Source organism: Halichoerus grypus, chromosome 1 (assembly GCF_964656455.1).
Source record: "Halichoerus grypus chromosome 1, mHalGry1.hap1.1, whole genome shotgun sequence".
In the NCBI taxonomy this organism is placed as follows: Eukaryota; Metazoa; Chordata; class Mammalia; order Carnivora; family Phocidae; genus Halichoerus; species Halichoerus grypus.
In genome coordinates, this window is record NC_135712.1 from 92,373,967 (window position 1) to 92,397,004 (window position 23,038).

The window sequence follows — 23,038 nt, forward strand, 5'->3', positions numbered from 1 at the left end:
TGATTTTCCAATTTCTTCAGAAATATTTCTTGAGATGTGAAGAGTAGCTTTATTGTTAAACATTTCATGAGATGTTTAAGAGGCTTGGTAATTGAATGAAAGTTGCAAACTCTGAGAAATGTATTAGTTCCTCAGTACATTTTGTAGTACAGAGAGTCAGGGTCATTTAAAAATTCAAGCCAATAAATAGTCATTACATGTTCTAAAGTAAAGTATAGTGATTTTTAGAATTCAACAGCCACTTATGAGCTATGTACTCTATGTGAGACATTGTGTTTGCCACGAGGAATGCAAAGAATAACTAGGTATCATTTCTACTCTAAAGGAATTTACAATTTAGTGGCTGAAGTAGTATTTTATAAGAACTTTAATAAATGTTAATAGGCACCCTCCCCCCGCTGCAAAGGGAGAGGGAGGGGGTGGAGAAATATATGGAAAGAATAGTAGAAATGCAAAAGGCAGGCTTAGGAAATACAATTTTCCTAATCATCTTGTAAATAAGGATTTACAAACTCTGTCTCCTCCAACTAGCATTAAAGATGCTCCATGGAGGCTAAGCCCTATTGAACTCAGGATATAGATTTTATTATGACCAGATGTATGCAACCAGAGGACATGATGTATGTGGAAAATGCAGAATGATTACTTGTAGGGGTGACTAATGACAAATTGGATCTTGGCTTTCAATAACAGAGTCAATGGGTATAGCTGATGGAACCTTTGTAAGTTATGCAGTCCATATTCAATTTTTCTGGTTTCTTAATTTTATAGCTGTTTTCCCAACCCCGGGATCCAACCTATTTCTTTCTTTCTTTCTTTCCTCCCTCCTTTCTTTCTTTCTTTCTCTTTCTTTCTTTCTCTCTCTCTCTCTCTCTCTCTCTCTCTTTTTTTTTTCTTTCTTTCTTTATCTAGGAGAGTCTTCCTGTCTTTTTTTTTTTTCCCTTCCTGACATTAACTTTTTTGGAGTCCTGGCCAGTTGCCCTGTATAATATCCCACATTCTGGACATGTGATGATTTTCTCTTTATTACATTCAGGTTAAATATTCTTAGCAAGAATACTTCATGACTGATGTTGAGTAGTTGTTATCCCATGAGACTGAAGGGTGTAATGTTATGTTGGGCTACTCCCCCATGATGCATGCCAATTTGCTGCCATATGTGCACAATCCAAGAAATAACTTGGACCCCTTTCCAAAAGGAATAGCCTGAGGCATTTGATGGAATTACCTTAGGCCATGGGATGCCAGTTGGTTGGGATGGGAGAGGAGTGTTGGTCATTAATCTGTTCTTACCGACTGCATGGTATCAGCTCTAGTGATGTCACCTAGTTGCAGTCATGGTTGCTGTGGTCCCAGGGTTTCTGCCCACATGTTCCGAGTCCCTACCATGGCACTAATTTTCTTTGCATTTTTCCTAGTTGCGAGATTTGTTTTTGTTCTTGTAGTTTCATCTATAAGAATCTTTTCACATTGGAAGAAGTAGAGATTCTAAACAGGGAAATGTGTAGGCTGTATTGCCTTATTCAACAAGTATTTATTGGGAGCTTCTTATTGTCAGGGACTATTCAAAGTACTGGTGGTGTAGTTGTGAACTAGTCAAAGCCCTGCCCTCATGGGGCTTACATTCTAGTGGGGAGACCGGTCATAAACAGAGAGATAAAAAGTTTGTAAAATGTCAGGTAGTGATAAGTACCATGATGGAACAGTAGGGAAGTGTGACTGGGTGTGTGTGGGGGGAGGGGAGGGGAATGGGAATGAGGTAAGATGGGCTGAAAGCCTCTCTGAGGTAATTGTGCAAAGGTGTGAATGAGGTAAGGGAGCAGGCTGCAGATGGGAATAGCCCCTGAATGGCCCAGGTGTTCAGATAGAACACACTCTATGTCTGAGGGGGAGCCAGGTAGCTGGTTGGGCAGCTGGAAGGCTGTGAGTGAGGGGGCCTGGTAGAACACTAGACCTAGGAAGAGTATCCAATTGTGGTCCACCCTGAGTATCGTAACAGGAAATCCCTGGAGGTTGGAGCTGTATACTCCTGTGTTACTGCTAGGAGAACAAGAACGAAAGACCCTGAAAATGGGTAGCATTAAAATAGACTCTCCACTGAGGTCTCCCACTGAGTCTCATGTTGTATAGAACTGCATCAAATACCATTTGACATTTTTGCTTTGCATTCATAATCTCCAAGGTGATAACACAAGTACTTTAACCAAAATACAAATTAGCAGTGGGTTCCATTCTTTCCAGCTGGCTATCTCTTTGTAAAGATGTGCAAATAGTTTTAAATCCTGTAGTGCTGTAAAAGGAGCACTGAATTAGGAGCTGGAAGATTTGAACCAACAAACTGGCACTTGGGAAAGCTCTTGAACATTCCTGAGCATTCCCATTTATCACACTGAGAGAAGCTCTCTGGTTGTCTGATGGGGCTGCTGGAAGGATGGAATGAGTATGCTTTATCAACTGCGATGCACTCTGCAAGTCTAAGGGATTATTATCATTTAGACCTTTATTATAGTTTCGTTAAACAGAGGCAGTCTGTTATCTACCTCTCATTTCAAAGGAGAATGAAAAATAGTTTACTTCAAGGTAAAATGCTTCTCAAAGAGTAGAATCTGATCCATGCACTTTAAAGGACCTAATGAATTATTCAGCTGTTCTTCAAACCAGCATATCTGAACTAAGGAAATGATCACTTTTCACTCCCATTTCAGCCTCCTGGAAATCACCATGCTCTGTGTGAGATCCTATCTGGAGAATCTTCTTGAGTTTCAATGCCAGATTAATAAGTTAGGAACAGCTTTGTGCTTCTTGGAGAAATGGAAAGGTGAGAAGGATTGGTGCATCTAAATTAGGCAATGGGCAAAGATTCATTGAGTGTCTTACACAGATAAATGGAAAGATAAAAGGATGGATAGGTAGGTAGATAAATAGATTAGCTAGTTGGTGCTGTGGGGGATAGAAAAGTATATGAAAAATGGATATTGGTAATAATTATAGCTGACATTATTAAGCACTTATATGTGCCTGGCATGAGCCATCCCTCAAATCAGAGGTGGGAACTAATATTATTATCCTATTTTATGGGAGAGGAAAATACTATTTAGAGAGGTTCAATAGCTTGCTCGAGGTCATACAGCTAGAAAATTGCAGAGCTGGGGTTTGACTTTAGATTTGCGTGCCTACAAACCTATACCCTAAATCATACATGTTCTCTCAAGTTGCATATGGTATCATTGGAGAGAGAAGAACTGTCTCCGAGGGAAGTTACATCACAATACTGAACTATACATATGTGCAATGGAGAGAAGAAAGGCTCATACATGGTAGGGATTTAGAGGAAGAAGAGAATGATTTACTGGGGGCTGAACTGCTTACGGGATGCGTGTCTTAGTCTGTTTAGGCTGCTATAACAAAGTATTACAGGCTGGGCAGCTTATAAACAACAGAAATTTATTATGCTGAGGTCAGGATGCCAGCATGGTTGGGTAAGGGCCCTTTTCTGGGTCACAGACTTATAGCATCTTCACACAGTAAAAGGGACAAGGAAGCTCTCTGGGCCCCTTTAAAAAATAAGGGCACTAATCCAATTAATGAGGCTCACTCCCATGACCTAATCACTTCCCAAAGGCCCACTTCCTAATACCGTCACCTTGGGGGTTAGAATGTCAACATATGGGTTTTAGAGGAGGCTCAAACATTCAGACCATATCAGGAGTTTTGTTGGAAAAGGAGGCACTTTAGTGGGGCGTGGAAAGGTTGAAGGGATTTGAACAGGAAAAGATGAGCAGAAGCTGATGCTCAGGGAACCGGCCAGGTATCTATGTCCAGGGACAAGTGGGCTGAGGGGCCTTGTCCTTCCTTGAAGGGGAGTTCCAGATGAGGCATGAGGGGAGATAGGATTAGAATGGAAGCCTGAATCTCTGCTGTGGGGTAGAGGAGGCCAGACCTCAGAGACTGGATTTTATTCTATTAGCATTAAAGATCCTTCAATGACTCTGAAGCCGGTGAGATTTAATCAGAGCTGTGTCTGAAGAGAATTTAATTTAGAATCAGATGTAAGGACCTGTTAGAGTTAGAAAAGATTGGATAGGAGTGAAAACATATTTTTGTATGTTATATATTATATATTTATGTATCTCTAGGTAAAAGGAAAAGGAAAATCTGTATTAATTCCCTGAGTTGTGAACACAGGCTATATATACTGTCTCAAGATTGTGTCCAGTCCACGTGTGAGGAGAGGGTCAAGGCTATAGAGAGGGAGCCCTTTTCAAGGTATGGTTTTCCTCAGGAGCTCAGCATGGGATGTTCATGTTCTTAATGCTTCCAGGTTTCCTTCTCGTTTTTGTGGTTTATTTTTGTTTAACTGGACCATTTTCCCTCTGGCCTGCATAATAAAAACAGCTATCATTTATTGAAAACCATCTATGTTCTGGGAATTCCCAGCAATTGAAAGAACTAAGTGGTATCTCCTTTTGTTGGTGGGGAAACTGAGGCTCAGAGAGGTTAACAATTAAAGTTACATGACTAGCACAGTAATGGTGGAGTTGGGATTAGGAACTAGCCTTGTCTAGTCAGAAAACCCCTTTTCTTCTTCTATACTAGTGGTAGTTAAGAGTATAAACTTAATTGCTGGCCAGCTCTGCTCCCTGGCTTGCTAAGTGCTCTTGGGCAGGTTATTAAATGTATGGTTCGTGTTCCATTTTTCTCATGTGTGAAATGGGATTAGTCATAGTATCTACCTGGCATTATTATAAGGGCTCAATGAATGGCTCTTTCATGATTTATTTTCTTCTTCTTATTTTCTATCACCAAATCCTTCTGTCGGCTATTAACTTTTCTGGTGCTCAGAAAAAGGCTTAAGTTCTCGCACACACAAAAAAGGCAACATCTTTGAAAATTCATTCCGGTTTGTGTGTGTTGATCAGATATCTCTAATTAGTTATCTCTTTTTCCCTGGGATTTTCTTAACCCGGTTTCCATGTTGATACTACGCACCCTCTCCTCCGTGCCCGTCCCAGTCATCGTAAGCTGTTGTTTCGTGCTGTACCCTGGCCACCTGACGCTGGTGAAGCAAGAAGAACTTGCTGTTGCCTCACCGTCCCCCTCGCCTTGTCCTCACCAGGGAGGAGCTGCTTTTCCCCACACTGAGAGTTATTGGAGCTGCCCTACCTTATTTTGACTGTGTGGGGCAAGGATGAACTCAAGTAATTGATGGTTTGAGATTTCTGAAGAAGTCACTCAGCAAATTTGAAATAGGCGGTTCAGAGAAGCAGGGCAAAAAAGCCACCTACTTGGTTGCAGTTATCAGGAAGGGGGAAGACAAAGGATTCAAAGAGAACCAACTCCCACAGGGCTTAATAGTCATCTAAAACAGAAAACTCCTTGCCTTGTCCTTTGTGTGTTCTTCTAGGGCCTAGAATGCCAGAGATAGTCATTAACGAGTCACTGGTGGGGGTAAGCTTTGGTGTAATTGCCCAGTTGGCCTTTCCAGGAGTTACTTCTTTCTTGCCTGGCTTTAATGAACAGTTTTATATACAGATATAGTCTCCAGTATTAGTAGGATTGATTTCTGGATCTAATTTAAAATCACCTGAAGTTTGGCGGCTTATCTAAATGAATATTCACAATAGGAATTCACGCTCAGGATTACATTGCTAATGTCCTGAAAATCTGTTTGTCCAGTAACTAATTATCCATTCATTTGCACTTGGAGGACCAGTACAAGAAGATGAGCAGTGAACTCCTATAATGATCAAAATTTGAGCTAAACCTATTGCACCTCCATGAAATTACTAATGGTATTTGTTTTTTTTTTAAACCCAGAAGACTTTAATTTATTTTATTATTTTTATTTATTTATTTTTTAAAAAGAATTTATTTATTTATTTATTTATTTGAGAGAGAGAGAGAGAGAGAGTGAGAAACCAGCATGAGAGAGGAGAGGGTCAGCGGGAGAAGCAGGCTCCCCGCTAGCCGGGAACCCGATGTGGGACTCGATCCCAGGACTCCAGGATCATGACCCGAGCCAAAGGCAGTCAACCAACTGAGCTACCTAGGCGCCCCAAACCCAGAAGACTTTAAAACACATGCGGCAAATATGTAAATTTGATGATTATTAGTGATCAAAGAAAACTCTTTTACTCTTTCTTTCTAATCACTTCCCCAACCTTGGTGACCCGCAGTGCAATGAAAGCGCCGTAAATAGCTACCTAGCACAGTTGACCAGTGCCTCTATCGCCCAGCATTTAGGTTATGATGTCCCATGGGAGTGGGTATCTACATGTGCACAGATCTGATCCACTGGGGCTCAGTCTGCCATCAGCCCTGCGTTTGTAACAGAGACCATGCAAGGCTATCTGAGCGTAGGGTGGTAATGCCCGTCTTCACGCTCCGATCTTCTCTTGAGAGCTGGGGTCTGTTCCTCCTTCTCTTTCAATTTGAATGGGTCTGATGACTGCTTTGTTGTATAAAGTATGGCAGAAGTGACTCTGTGCCAGTTTTCTGGGCAGAGGTTTTAAGAGCCTGCAGCCTTCATTTCCTGTGTATCAGCACACTTGCCCTGGGAGAAGCCAACTGCCATGTAGGAAGTCTGGCTACTCTGAGATGGCCATGCTGGGAGGAAGCTCAAGACACTTGGTTGGAGAGGTTGTGTGCAGAGAGGGATGCCAACCAATGATCTCAGCAAGGCGCCAGACATGTGAGGAAAAGCCTTCAGGTGATTCCAGCTTCAGATGGGAGGCAAGCCCCTAGAACCATGAATGATAGTAAAAAGATGTTATTTTGAGCCACTGCGTTTTGAAGTGGTTGGTTATCCAGCATCAGATAACCGGAGTAAGGAGATGTTTTATTCTTCACTGTCAGAGGAGATGCTTTGACAGTCCAGAATTGTATATTTCTATAGCCAGATGCTGGGAACCTCTTTAGATTGATGTTATTGGGGTTCTTTTAAGATTCTTCGTGGACCAAAGAACCCTGTATAAATTGCTGCTCTCATCAGGCTTCTGATTTCTATTTAACTTTGCCTTATTTGTTTGTTACAAAATTGTGAATATAAATTTCCATTCTTCTGGCATGATATCCATGCAAAGCTAGTGTTGCACTGGCCAGAAGAAACACTGGGGCAGGTGGGAAGAACCGAGAGATTGGCAGAAAGGAGAGAGGAAAAATGATTAGCCATTAGGGGAAAAAATGGTGCTTGTACTAAGAATGGAGAGAGAGAGAAAGCTCCAGAATTTTTGGTCTTGATTATGATTATTTAACATTTGGCATCCTGAATGAGAATATGATTCAGAGTGACTAGGTGCACTGGGGTTTCTCTGAAAGCCATGAGGCATGTGTGGTGTGTAGGAGATGGTAGGATGAGGTTTTTCCTGTCCATCAAGGTTCTCTTCTCAACAGTACAGGTAATGGGGGTTAAGGTCTGTGTATTTTAAATAGCTCAGAGTTGAAGGCCATGCACATCTATAGGCTACAGATGGCCCTCCTATTTACTCAGTGGAAATGCCTATCAGTAGAAGGATGTTAGTGCTGTTCAGATTGGGTTTTTAACTTTTTCTTTTCATTAATGGGTGATGGTAGATTGAAGTTGTGTTGTTTCTCCAGATGGAGAAAGTACTGGGCCCTTTGCTGGGCACTGAGGACTCTAAGGCACGTTTCACCCCAGGCGAACTCACATTTCTTTTTCTTTTTCTTTTTTCTTTTTTTTAAAGATTTTATTTATTTGATAGAGAGAGACACAGCAAGAGAGGGAACACAAGCAGGGGGTGTGGGAGAGGGAGAGAAGCAGGCTTCCGCGGAGCAGGGAGCCCAATGCGGGTCTCAATCCCAGGACCCTGGGACCATGACCTGAGCGGAAGGCAGACACTTAATGACTGAGCCACCCAGGCGCCCCACATTTCTTTTTCTCTTGATGCTTGTTTTTTTGTTTTTTTTTTTTAATCTTGTGTGTTTTCTAAATATCCCTTTTGGATTGTGGGTGCAAGGAGAAGTAAAAATCAAGGTGCTTACTGTTAATATTTGTCTTTAGCATTTCAAATTCTGGTTTTCTCAAATTTTACCCCAGAGTAGGAGCACGGAAATAAAAGCATGAATTAAATGCACAAAATGAAAATGAAAATAACTATAAAGCACGGTTTAATCCCTCTCAGGGGATACTAATATAAAAGTATATCAACATTTAGTGGTAAGCAGGTGGGGGAGAAACCGCCTGAGAGATGCTTCTTCCTCTCTTCTTCCATGAAATACAGTTTTGAGGGAGGAGTGCTGGTTGCTACTAATGATATTTCCTAACATCGGTACATAGATTTAATGCTTTCCCATATATTAGCCTTCATCGGTTCGCAGCTGAGGAAAGTGAAATTTACAGATGGTTAGCATGCTGTTCTGCTGGCGTGGGGTTCGGCCAGCAGGGAGGTAAGGGGAAGTGGAAGATGCCTGGTGTATGTTGTACGAGCCAAAACCATTAACATTTCACGTCACCACCACGACCCACTGAGGTCGGTACTGGTCTCATTCTCATCTGACCATCAAAGGACCTGAGGCTCAGGGAGATTAAGTCACACAACCGAGGCAGCTAATGAGTGCCAGTACCTGGGTTTGGTCCATATCTGCCTGCTTTCTGGTGTCTTCCTAGCCCAAAGAGAAGAGAATGCCCATCTTCTGATACCAAGTAAGGTCCTTAGTGGCAGAATGAATCTGATGGCCACTACCCAATCCTCCTTATTGTAGCGGCCTTCCTTGATGAGTCTTGGTCCCTGCCCTTGCCAAAGCTTCCCTTCCTGGCTAAATGAGTCACTGTGGTCTTTTCCCTTCATCAAAGCTAAAGCTTTCCTCATTAAATAAGATGAGAAAGTTAAGGCTTCCATAAATAAATGATCCACTTTTGCAAAAACTTTCCAAATTGAATGGGAAAAAAAATTCCTCATGTAGTATTTTAGCTCTTTATGTAGACTTTTTCCTCCCTTCTATTTAATGAAGAAATAGAATTTATACCAGGTACAGAACATAAACATAATGTGAGGGATATTATGTTTACTTTGCTCCTTTTTTTAGAAGAAGCTGCCACCGAGATGATTTTTATGGAAATTATATCTTGTTATGATTCCCATCATACTGTTATGATTTTCTCTTTTATCTTTAGCCTTTTATGGGCTTTGTTATATCGGAATGTGTGCTTCAGAGTAGGTGTGTCACTCACTGCGGGTTATGAAAGCTGACTCAGAATCGTAATTACTGAAGGCACTGGAGACGAGAAGCAGCCATGAGGCACCTGGACTCCTTCCTTTCTGGACTGTTGCTGATGCAGCGGATGCTCGGATGAGCCTGATGAGGTAGATGGGCACAGCTCACAGCTCTTCGATTCTCGTGTGTTCCGTAGCGGGATGTCCTGGCGTTTCCCTGTGCACACTTGGGGAAACCTAGCCTTTAGCCAAAGCCTCAGAACACTTGTTAGATTCAAGTTAAAAACATTAAACTCTTGAATGTTTCTGTTCCCCCGGAAAATGGAGGTGTAAGTTCTGTTGTCCCACTAAAGGGCATGCATGTACTGAGTGCCGATTTGCAGAGGGTAGGTGCTGCTTCATTGCCTGCCTTGCCCTCCCTGCCAATGTGGAACAGGGGAGGGGGAGTGTTTGCCCCCCAGACTATTCAAGGTGCTATGAAGCCAGTGAAAATTATTATTTCAGTAATGGTGGTCAGCTGTCCCCCAACCCCACTCCATTTAGAACGAGAGAAAATGGACCACGGCAACAAGGCAGTTTTCACTTCACAAGTAAAAGAGTTTCTAAATTTGGAACAGATAATTCTGGAAAGTTAATAGAATCTTAGCACTGTTGAAGGTCATCTAGATAGATGCTTGCATTCTTTTTATGACACTCCTGCCAAGATCTTCATCATTCCCTGTGCCCACCTTCCTCCCTTTCCACACTGACTGCTGTGGGAGCCACTCTTTTTCTCTTCTACTTCTCTCTCCCACTTTCTTTAGCTTAACAGCTTTTTCTGCTTTTCTTCCACTAAACAGCAGTGGAGACCGCCCTCCCAGTCCCCATCCCCTTCTAACTCCTCCTGACCTTGCCTCTCCTGTCCATTACTGGAAGGGCCTCTTCCTGTGCTCTTCTACCTCTCCCCACTTCCACCCCTCAAACTAAGCATGGCTGGAAGGGCCTGCTACACTCCTCTTCTGCCTTCTTCCCCTTTTCCTTTGGCCTGAGTTTTATGGGATCTATTATGATCCTTGTCAGCAAATTACTAAGCTCTCAGGTGTTCAGTATTGACCCAGAGACCTGAAGAATATCACACTTCTGGGTGCCTCTGTTTGCCATCTGTAAAATGAGAACATGGTCTCTTACTCCGGATGGTTAATCTAGGGGATATTTTCTAGAGAGCCTTTGGACCATGCTTGCTCTTGGTATGTGGAGTGTCTGCTGCACACTGCAGAACTCCGGGTTCTTCTCCGTCCTCGACTCTGTGTTGATCTGGCTCCAGAGCCCGGCCAGGCAGCTCCTGGAATGCACACTGGTGTCAGATTTCTGTCATCTAGGAAGACAGGGTAAGGTTCTGCGATTAATGAATGTCTGGTGGCAGCAGGGACCACCAGTGAATCAATAGCAAGTAGACGCTGTGTTTTTTCTTCTAGCTCTTCTTTAGTCATGGATCATTGACTACCTAATTATTAACTCGATTGAGTGTTTGTAATCCTGGTACCGTAGACCCAAATATACTTGTCAACCTGTACTGTGGCATCAAGCATAAATTATCACAGTTTAGGCCACACAGAGTTTTACTAACTCTGCCTTTTCTCCAGCCCTTTCCTTCTTACCTCTGTAGAGCTCTAGTTCCTCTGAGAAGTCAGACAAGCGATTTCTTTAGCTAGAGCTCAAGCTTTTCCTTAATTTCTCACTTGCCCTCGACCTGGTTTGGATTATCAGGCATGAGCATGACCCTTTCTGTTAAACTATCTGACAACTGTGAATTTCCATTTTAAGTAGAATTTCCTAGTGGGATATCATACTCTTATTTCTAGAGATTAAATTTGGTTAAAAAAATAGAATTTTGAGATGCTTTGTAGAAATTGTAGGGGAGAAAACATACCATCTTCTGCACTGGTTATGCATCATGACCATCATAACCTGCTACGTGGAGTAGAATGGACTCAACTTCTCCATTTCTATTTTGAAGTTGTTGGAACTAAGTGGATTTATTTTCTTGACTGCTGTTCGCCTCGCATTATTATTGTTGCAATCTTGTGCCAAATTGGTATTAGGGAGTTCTTTGTGCATTTACTTATTTAGTCTTTTCAAGCTATACACTGGTAGGTTTAGGGTAGAAAAATTTTAAGTCCTTTCATGTCATCCAAATAAGATGTCCAAGAGTCTTATTTAATTATTTCGGATTATTTTGTTTTCACAGAAGCATTATTGGAGTAGAAAATCAATAACTTACTGTCTGCTACTTGAGTAGTTAAAATACTGGTTAATTTGACCAAGGACTAGCTGCGTGATTGTTTCCTTTTCTTCTTTTTTTTTTTAAGTAGGCTCCACACCCAACATGGAGCACAGTGTGGGGCTTGAACTCATGACCCTAAGATCAAGACCTGAGCTGAGATCAAGAGTTGGATGTCTAACCCACTGAGCCACCCATTCGTCCCTGTTTCTGTTTTTTTTTTTTTTGGGGGGGGGCACCTGGGTGGCTCAGTCAGTTAAGCCTCTGCCTTTGGCTCAGGTCATGATTCCAGGGTCCTGGGATCGAGTCCCACATCGGGCTCCCTGCTCAGCAGGGACCCTGCTTCTCCCTCTGCCTGCCATTCCCCCTGCTTGTACTCTCTCTCTCAAATAAATAAATACAATCTTCAAAAAAAAATTTTTTTTTATTTTTTTATTTTTAAGAATTCTCCACACCCAACGTGGGGCTTGAACTCAGGAACCCCAGGATCAAGTCGCATGCTCTAAGGACCCAGCCAGCCAGGCACCTCTGCATGATTGTTTCTATACTGTGAAATCACTTTACAAATCAACCACATTTAATGAGGGATACTGATTTATTTACAAAGTTAAAGAGAATGTTTCATTGCATATCTAAAGCATTTCACCTACCAGTTTTTCTTGTGATTTATTTTTAAATTTAATTGATTTTAAGTTTTCCCTTTGGGGTTGGACTGCCTGCATTCATATCCCACTCTTATGAATGTGTGACCTTTAACACAGTGCTTACCCTTTGCTCTACCTCCGTTTCCTCACCTATAAAATGGAATAATAGCTGCACCCACCTCTACCACCTGTGTGGGCTTATAAAGTCGGCTTTATTGATTTTCAAGTCACACCGTCCTGAGGACCATTATCTCTGCTTAACTGTTTACAAAGAGGCTGCTATATCTTGAATTTATAATTATTGAGTTAAATGTTTGAATTGACTCAATGTGTTACCAGCTTGGCATAGAGGAAATACTATCTAGAGAGAGAGAAAAAAAAACACCAACCTGGCAACCAAAAGTTCTGGTTTCTACCCCAAGTTCTGTCAATTATGGGCTTGGAAAAATCACTTAACTACTCTGAGCCTTAGACTCCCTGCCTGTGAAAATGGAGAAAATAATATTTTCCTTGCCAAGCTTACAGGACTCTTAAGAGATTTAATTAGCATAATCAATGAGCGAATATATATGAACTTAAAAAAAAATTAAACTGTGCACTCTGCGAAGTAGGTTTGACTGAAAGCTGGCAGGGATTCTAGATTCCTCAGATTTTCTTTACATCAGTTTTTTTTTTAAACTCAAGGCACAACTATTTTTAGTAACAGTCAAACATTTGTCAGATCAGATTGCTCATGATTTCTTAACGAATGTGTTATGAAAATTCATTAAATTAATTAACTGATGAAAATTAGCTGCAGTGATGGGAAAAAAGTTGGCAAGTTTTAATTTTAATTCTTTTTACTTATTGCATACCGTGGTTCTCAGTCAGGAGTAGAGGCTTTTGGAGATGTAGGGTGCCGGGGCAGGCAATTTTGGTGGTCACGATGAGTGGGAACTCATAATGGCATTCGGTGGGCAGGGGCCAGGGATGCTAAACCCCCTGCGATGAGCAGAGCAGCCTAGCTTGACAAAGACTTACCCTCGGAACTCTAATAGTCCCCCCAGGAAGAGCAACTTAGTACCCCATTTCTATTCGTGGACATAGGTCCTACAACAGGTACATAGCCAATATTACTTGTGTAGAAACCAAGTGGCTGTATTTCATGTTTTGATAAATTGGAAATGCTTCTCCCCACTTCTCTTATCTACACTGATTTCATTTTCAAGGCTGTAGCCCTGTCCTGTGACCTTTTGCCTTTGCTTCTCTGTAGATGTGTGCGACACGGAAAGTCAGGTGTAGGTCAACATTTGTTGCCCTGAAAAACCAGCACGAGTAATGTGCTGGTTTTTTTTAATAGGAATCAACATTCTTTTCTCTTTGTTCACATTTAATATTTCTTTTCTTTTTATTTATTTTTGAGTAGGTAATACATGCACATGGTCCAAAAATTAAAACAACATAAAAGGTAGACTTGAAAAAGTCTCCCTTCTGTGCTTGTCCTAACCTATTTATTTCCCTCTGCCTCCTGTAAGTAGCCATTTTTATGAATTTCTTATTGTTTCTTTATGTCGGAAATGGATGTATGGAGTAATTCTCTCCCTTTCGTAATGCAGAGCTCTTGCTTATATGGTGGGTATCTTGTGTAGTCACCTATGGTCAGCAGATCCCTACACTCCTGCCTGCGTATGAACTGCCTGGTCACTGTATATTTAGCTACAGCAGGTATTCTGCTCTTCCATCCGCTTGGAGTCGTTTCTTCTGGAGCCTCTGATCGCTCCAAGTGGAATGCCTGTGCCTTCAGCCTGAGCCTGGGCTTCCCTTTCACTGCCATCTTTTGCCCCTCTGTGTTGGATCTTTCCTGGATCCCATGTCCTCTCTTTCTTAGTTTACTCCCTTATTGTCAAGGAGCACATCTTTCAGTAACTTTCAGAGAAAGGGTGGATAATTTTTAGACACTGCCTGTCTGAACATGTCATTATCATGTTCTCATGATTTTTTGTTTGGATGGTTTTCTTTGGTAAGGAATTCTAGGTTGGAAATTACACTTTATTTTATTAGAGGAGTGATCATATCAGACATGTATAATGTGTGAATTGATTTCCTCCAAAAAGGAGAAACATTAATAGATTTGAACTGGATATGTTTCTAAGTGGTTCTGCCTACTATGGAACCAGAAGGACTAATAAACAATATAGAACAAAATTCTGAATTTTGGAAAGTTAAGCTTTGATTCTGATACCTAGTCTCTTTTTCCAGGAATTAAGAGTGTTTTTGAAGATGAAAGAATGATATCTTTTAATTAGCTAAATGTTGCTATAAGGATGATATTGTAGACATTGTTCACTGTATTCTTGTCAATGTATAAAAGAAGAAATATTTATACTTCAGAAACAGCAGTCCAGCATTTTCCCTTACTCCTGGAAACTGTGAGTTGTTATGCTGTGGGTCCTGCTTTTCTCTTTGCATTCACTGCTAGGTGATTCACAGCCAAATCTGACACCCACTACTGGCATCAAGAAAAAGGACCTGTTAGCATGTCCATTCATTTCCGTTGGGCGCCAAATATATATTTCCCTACTCTTTAGTTTTCTTTAGACTAATTGCCTCACTTTTTTTTCTCAGTTTTGTTCTGCATATGTCTTTGACCACCACCACCACGGATCCTTTTAAAATGAGGTGGGGCAGCAATAATGGAATACACAGGCTCCGAATGTCTTACCTGAAAACAGCCTCACGTGGACTTTCTAAAGACAGCGTTATTTTCCATTCAATTTTTTAAAATCTTTTGTGCTGCCATATTTGTGGTAACAATGGTACCAGTTATCTTTAGTCATTATCACAAGAATGCTCAACCACCGACCATTCAAAAGTAAGCATAAGTGGAAACCTATAGAAATACATGGTCATTAGCGTCTCTTGTTTGAAGGGTTTAACACCCCACATAGTTTGTGAATTTTCCTGTTAATTGAGGAGTAACTGCTGACTTATATTTTGTAGGTCCCTAAGAAACAGGGATCACTTTGCCTGGTTCCAGAAATAAATAACAATAGCAGTAGCAGCAATGACAATAACAGCTAACGTTTATTGAACTCTCATTTTGTGTGAGACACTGGGCTATGTTTAAATGCATTATTTAATTCTTCCAACAGCCCTATGAGGTTGACATGAAATTGCTTCTTTGTTCTTTTATGCCAATTCCCTGTGAAACTCCCACATTTAGATTCATCTGACCATCTGCTTCTCACTGGGTCTCTGCCCCGCTGAGCCCTACTGGGGAGAAACAATTCCATGGTGTTCATTGGCGCTCCTGGACATTCCATACGATGGCTGCTCCCACCTCCTGCTCCCAGATGCCTTGCTCTGAGCCATACCCAGAGACTATTCTAAGACTTCACTGCTCTGCTCACCTCCTGCCTCCATTCTCGGTATGACCTACCTCCGAAGTTGACAGAACTTTGAATCCTCTCTTCCTTCAGTTTTCTGCCCTTAGACCCATGGACATGTTTCCCTCTGAACTCACCCTCTCCTCTTTCCCCATTTGTGTGCCTCAGAATCACATGGGAACTTTAAAACATTATTAGCCTGCTCCCTGTCCTTGACGATGATAGGTCAGCAGGTGGGGTCCAGGTGTGTGGTGGTTGTAAAATCTTCTCAAGAGATTCTGATGTGCTCCCTGGGTGAGAATCACCAGGTTGAGCTCCAGAAGACAAGCTGCCTCTTTTACTCAAGAGTGATCTCTCACTAGGCTCTGGTTCTTAGCCCCTCTTTCTTTTCTTCCAGGGTTAGACCTGCTCCGCCATTATTCCCCTTTGTCCTGAATTTTCATTGGTCTCCTTTTCCCCGTGTCCTTCATTGTAGCTTCAAACACAGATTCTAATTCTTTTGTTGATCTGTGTGACCGCTGGCCTATGTTTCTTCTGCCATTCTTAGACAAGCCCCTGAAAGAATCGTTCAGAGTTTTTACCGTATGTGAATCTGACTTTGGTTCTGCCTGAATCACTCTGGTAAAGCTCATCATTGCTCACTAGAAGCCTAATCCAAAGGGTGCTTTTGGGCTCTGTCTCATTTCAGCTTCTTTGGAGCATATGATGCTCAGGAGACTCTCTTCTGTCACCTTTTGTGACACCATCCAGTCCTCGTTGTCCTGATCAATCTCTTCCTCATTTTGAGTGTTTCTAAAAAGTATTTTTTCAACAACATTAAGAATAAAATCGAATTTTATTTTATTTACTGAATGGAGTAGTAGGAGAATATAGATGGGGAAGAAATGTCTTTCTGGCAGAGATCTGGATCTAGCATCTTCTATGAGGAAAATGAGGACTTCAGGAGAAGAATTTGGTGTGATATCTTCAAACCTCTCTATATTTCTAAATACGAAATTCAGAAAACTCATAATTTTAGGTCTTTGGTTTAGTCCTAGGATGGAAGGACAATTATGGGTCCAGAGTATGGTTTCTACCAATTCAAGAAAGTCTGTCAATCCCTAGATCCATTTTTGAGTCTGGTAAATTTACTGGAAGCTAGGTCAGATCTTGGGCATCCTTGTGTACATATTCCTGGAAGAGCCTTACTATTTATGTGTCCTGGGACACTGACAATGGACCTGTTTCCCAGAACCTGGCTGGACAATTATGTGCAGCCCAGAGCAGGACAACCCATCAATCAGCATTCTTCATTTCCTTCTGCTTTGATTTTTTTTCCATCCCATCTTACTTCAACCTCTTACTTTCTGCAAAAGTAGAACATACTTAGTATTGGAAACCTGGAAAACACTGAAAAAGAATGGAGAGCAAAATAAAGTTTATTACCACTCATTATTCCATCATTCAGATATAGACACCACCAAACATGTTAGTATATTTCCTTCCAGTCTTCTTATTTATGCAAACACTCATATACATGTTTCTATTAATTAAATTGGATAAAACTGTATATAGTGTTGTTTATTCTGTATTTTTTGGCAGTGATCTTTATTATGTCATGAAAAATCCTTATCAACATGATTTTTTTAATGGTCGCCTAGTATTCCAGCATCGAGATGTTCATAATTTATTTAACTAATCCCCTGTTGTTGAACATTTAGGCCGTTTCCAATTTGTGCTCTTATAAATAATGCTACATTTAATAACCTTGAACATAATTGCTCATGCATTGCTGATTATTTCTTTAGGACATAGATTTCTAGATGCTGAATGTTGCTGGATTTCAGGGTGAGACCAAGACTCTTGTGATTGATTGGCCTCCAGCTAAACTGGCCTCCAAGAGGGAGGAAGGCTCAGGGGCCGAGGCAATTTGCCTGCTGCCGTTCACATCTGCTTGAGATCTTCTAGACTGCATGCTGGGTTTCAGAAGGAGGCTTTAGAGAATTTCTTCAGGATTCCATAAATGGCAAGCACCACCGCAAGTGAAATTGAACACATAAGCTTCAGAATAAATCCCTGTTTGCTAGAGATTGGTTCTGAAATCACTCTGTTCTCCTCGTGCTTTGGATGAGTTCTAAATTATTTCAGAGAACAGCAGTGGAGCACCTACGATTTGCCAGGCACGGTGCTTACCTCCGGGGCTGCAGAAGTAAATAAGCCCTCCACAGGCTTACTTGCAGCGCAGGAGACAGATAGGGAAAAGGCTTATTGTGGGTGAGAATTGCTCTGAGGGACCAGGAAAGAGTCTCCCATTCTTCAGGCTAAGGGCTGCACTGGTGATATCTGAATGGAATCTTGAAGAACAACAAGTAATTATTTTTGCAGAGGGGGGTTGGTGTTCCGGGGGAGGGAATGGCATACGCCACAGCACAGAGTTGTGATGGTGACTTGACAAGTCCAGGAACCCGGGGATACATTCCCATAGGTGGCATCTAGGTGGAACTTCCCAACCTCAATGCCACACAAGGTAACAGGTCTGTGTAGGCAGTGACTCTGTCTGTCCTAGGGCCAGAGCCCCTTGGCCCTGGGCTGGTTCATCCTTTACCTCAGTGTGCCATATGAGAAAGTTGGGTAGTATTGGTTTGGGCACATGGCTGAAGGATCATGGCCCATGAGCTGGAAGGTTGGGCTGGGTGCAGACTGTGAAGGGCTGATCTGTGGGCCTTGCGAGGAGGAGTCTGGATTCCTTTGTCAGCTGTTCAGGGACAGTCCTTCCATGACAGACCACTGTGGAAGGAGAAGACATGGGTCCTCAAGTTGCTCCCAGACTCATGCGGCTGGCTTCCTATTCTGCGATCCTAACAATTCCACACTGTGCGTTCTTTCCCCCTAAATAACAATTTGATGCTATTAGCTCTGCACACTGACCTGTTTCACACCTCTTTGGGGAAAATATTGCAATGTTGGAATTACACAGTGGAAACTTGCAGTCATGAAGTCTGTTTTGAGCTGGCACAAGGTGACAGTCTAAGGAGGAGTGATTTGAAAAGTGCTAATAGTAAAACATCAGTTATTTTGCTGTCTCCAGAAGTTCTGTGCTATTTACTGTGACTGGTGTGAAAAGAATCAGTAAATGGGAAAATTGTGTTTTGGCCAACATAAATTAAGCCTCCACATAGCGCCACCGTATTTTCTTTTTCCAGCATCTCCTATTCTACCTGTATCACTTCGTCTCTAAGATCTAAGAATTCTGCAGCAGCAAGGTTAAGAAAAAAGATAAAAATGTTAGGATCCCTAACGGGGTGTTAGGTCACACTTTGCTTTACTATTTTTGTGTTTTGTAAATGCTGTAAATCTCGACCACAGAACCAAGCAGAAAAGAAAAAGTGTTTATGTTGTGTTATAGGAATAGTTTCGTTGATAAGCTACGTACTAATGTCTGTGTGTATGGATTGTCTGAATGCATTTGGATTTAAGGAAAGCGTGCAAGCTTTTGTAGATGTATTTCCTTTGAGATAGAAGTATATTACAGTGTTATCTCTGTTTCAAATGTAAATACAATTTTTAAAACATTTTATTTATTTATTTGACAGAGAGAGAGAGCACAAGCGGGGAGAGCTGCAGGCAGAGGCAGAGGGAGAAACAGGCTCCCCACCAAGCAGGGTCCTGGGATCGATGTGGGGCTCAATCCCAGGACCCTGGAACCACGACCCAAGCCGAAGGCAGCTGTCCAACCAACTGAGCCCCTCAGGCGCCCTAAATACAATTTTCTAATATATCGTCATTTTGCAAGTCCATTTGTCATTGCAAGGAGGAATTAAAAAAATTTTTTTTTTACTTTTTTTAAAACTGAAATATAGTCAATACAAGGAGGAATTTTGTCTTATTTTCTCTTTGTTCTTAACTATTGCACTTTAAGAGTAGGGGGACATGGAGTTCACATGAGTGGATGAGCATTCAGCATATTTTCATGCCAGTTACCATGGGGTATTTAGAGTCCTTGCTTCCTGAAGCCTACCCCACATTTTTCTGAGCAATGGTATAACATGAGTCAAAGACACTCAGAAATATCATATTAAAATTCAGAGACATTTCTGTATTGGCCAACTTCTTAACCCCCTCAACATACTAACAGAAAGGTAAGTAATGTACTCTTTGGTCTGTCACCTCTCTCTGTCCATCAATCCAGCCATGACTAATAAAAGAGGAGTGCAGCAGACCATGGAAAACAAGGCAGGCATTCAGTAGGAAAATCACAGACAGATGCCCTTAGCACTCTTGTATCGAAGGCTTTAGAGACCGACACGTCAGACCTGCAGTGATTTGTGAGGGTGTGAATAGATTTTCCAGATGTCACATTTCAGAGGTTCTCAAATGAAGTTTCTGTTCCTTAATCTCTTTCTTGCCACCCCTCGCCCACTTTCTGGTCATCATATGATATCATATCATATGATATCTACATATTCCTGGCAGTTCAGACACTTGGTGGGAAGTAAATTTACCTTAATTTTTATAAACATACTTGCTGGAAAATAAGTCTGAAAAAACAGCCTATGCTTAATGGGTTGCTATTTCTTTAAGTCTTCAATATTGGTCTTTTTTATATTCTACCTTTGATGATTTCATCATTAGAATTGCCATCCACAAAAATAATGGACTGAGTCTAAAAGAAAAATGTTTTAAAAATGGCCTTCTGTAAGTGAAAGGAGTCAACCAGTAATGGCCAGGGAGTGCGGACACCTTGATTCTATTAAATCCACTTCTCTTCTTGCTACTGGCTGTCTTTAACAGCTAGAAAATTTCCATTCTTACAAGATGGTACCTACCCATATACGAATAATTGGCATGTAATTCTTTATAAGGTAGATGAGGAGTTGCCACTGGCACTGAGGGTCTACCTTTGGCTGAATAGGTTGGTTTAGCATCGTAAGTCATTTGTAAGCTTTTATCTTTTTGTCTTCTGGGAATCCGTATAAGAGCTGGTGAACCCAGTTCCTCACAAGGTTAAACAGAGTTACCATATGACTGAGCGAGTCCATTCCTAGGTATTGCATGCCCAAGAGAAATGAAAACATATGTCCATTAGGAAAATTGTACAGGAATGATCCTAGCAGCACCATCCATAGCAGTCAAAAGGTGGCAACAACCCACATGTCCATGAGCTGGTGAGTGGATAAAGAGAATTTGGTATCTCCATACAATGGAATTTTATTCCACCATAAAAAGGAATGAAATACTGATACTTGCTACTTCATGGATGAACCTTGAAAACATTATGTTAAGTAAAAGAAGTCTGTCACAAAAGGTCACATATTAGATGATTTCATTCATATGAAATGTCCAGAACAGGAAAATCTGCAGGGGCAGAAAGTAGATTAGTGGTGGTTGCTTAGAGCTGAGGGTGGGGAGGAGGAGGGGATGGACGTGGTAGCCAAAGGGTATAGGGTTTCTTTTTAAGGTGATAAAAATATTCTAAAATTGACTGTGGTGATGGTCGCACATGTCTGTGAGTATGCTACAAAGCACTGAATTGTATACTTTAAATGGCGATTTATGGTTTGTGAATTACATCTCAGTCAAGCTGTTTTTTTTTTTTTTTAAAAAGCAAGAAATGATAAACATGAGAAACGTAATATTCAAGGTAGCAGTTACCCTGGGAAGTGGGAGGGAGGGTTTACCAGGGAAGGGCGTGGGGCATCTGGATGATTTCAGAGAGAGTGGTAATGTTCTGTTTTCTAAGCTGGGTGGTGAGTACGTGGATGTTCACTGTGTTTAATGTATTAGAATTTTTATATAAACTGCACACATATATCACAAACACTCTTGGTATCTGTGATGTATTTCATGAATTTAAAAAAAAAAAATCTCTGATCCAAAAAGAAAAAGCTGGTGACATCATAGAATGTCAGTATATAATTTTTGAAAATCAAACGTCATTGCATGGATACTTACTACTTTGTCTCATCCTCATTACCGTCACCATTTGCCAATATTCCTTGGGTGCCTATGTACATCTCCAGTGCCCTGTGCAGTGTAATGGAGCGTGTAACACGGTCTCTGTGTTTGGAGAAGGATGTTAATAATAGTTGTAATAATTGCGATCATTCATTAGGGGCCTGCTAAATGCCAAGCACTGTTGGCAGAGCTTTATGTGCAATCTTTTTAAATTTAATTCCTATAATGGCCCTGTGATATGTGTATGATAAGTCCTATTTTACTGATGACAAAACTAAGGCTTGGGGAGATTAAGTGTTCAGGATCACAGAGCTAGTTAGTAAGGGATAGATTTGGAATTTCAACCCAGAGGAATACTAGAGTCTTTGCTCTTCATGACTATGCCATGTTAGCATTTACTTTACCAGTGTTTTGTGAACTTCGAAAACCCATGCCCCCTTTGGTAAACTTCATAAAAATATATCATCTGTCTTCAATTGAGAATCACTAAATTTTTCTTTTTCAATCTGCTAAGATCACTTTTGTTAAGCCTTCTATTCTTTAGTTTATAATGAATGGAGTGTTTGATTTCCAGATCTAGAATTATACTGAATGTGCATTTTCAAATGACATATTTCCTCTGGAGTTTAGACATGTTCTCCCCTCAACACACAACCTTGAGAATCTTGAGAGCCAGGCTATTTTGCCAGTCTGATAATCCATCTTCAAGAACAGTGTTTGATCAATGCTACATGAGCAGAATAGCAGGTAGCTTTCACTGGAGTATAAATAATGGAATTGTAGAATAAAAGGGGACTAAGAACATCCAGTTTAGAAGTGTCATTTTTCAGAGAAGGGGGACCTGAAATTAAGAGTAACAAAGAAGACATGAAACTCTGATTGCTGATGACCTCTAAAAGTCATGAACTTTGTGAACTTATGAGTCATCTCATGAACCAAGGAAGAGAATGTTATGAGGTTTGTTCACCCATCTATTCGTTAATTATGCTCTGATCTCCAACTCCATGCTGGGCAGTGTCCCAGTGTCTCAAAGGCTTTGATTAGAAACATGCAAGATGCAGTCTGCCTTTGCAGAAGTCATGGTCTGTTGGAGGATATAGGTAACGAGGCCCAAATTAGAGTGTGATAATGCTGTAATAGTACACAGGTGGGACTTCAGAAGATGGACATCTGTTTCAACCTTGCGGGTGGGTAGGTGTCAGAGAAAGAGATTTCAAGTAGTCGATACTTGAGCTGAATCCCGAAAGTTACACTGAGTTGAGAGAAATGTGGTACATTGTGGAAAATGCTCATCATTTGGCAGGAGACGCAAGGAGATGATGCTGAGAAAATAGTCCTGGGACATGTCACCTAGGGCCTCTCACTTCCTGTGTACCCATAGGTAAAGGGAATTCATTGGCTCATTCAAACGAGGGGAAGGGTAACATGATCAGATTTGCTGTAGAGATTGCTCGGGTAGCAGTATCCAAGGATGCACTGGAGAGGGAAGGACAAAGTCAGAGGGAAGGATGGTTTTTCTCAGTTGGGAAGTATCAAGCAGTCCCTATGTGGCACATGAAATCGACTGTAACATGCTATTTTATTTCACATACTAAAAGAAGGACACCAATATCTTAATTTTCAGAAGGATCTCAATTCCAGAGATGTTAACATGGGAAACAA

The 23,038-nt window shown here is 41.2% G+C and overlaps 1 protein-coding gene across 5 annotated transcripts in view; it reads left to right on the plus strand.

Moving 5' to 3' along the window:
- Nucleotides 1-23,038, plus strand: part of TNIK (TRAF2 and NCK interacting kinase) — a 382,741-nt gene that overhangs the window by 36,126 nt on the left and 323,577 nt on the right. The window lies entirely within an intron of this gene.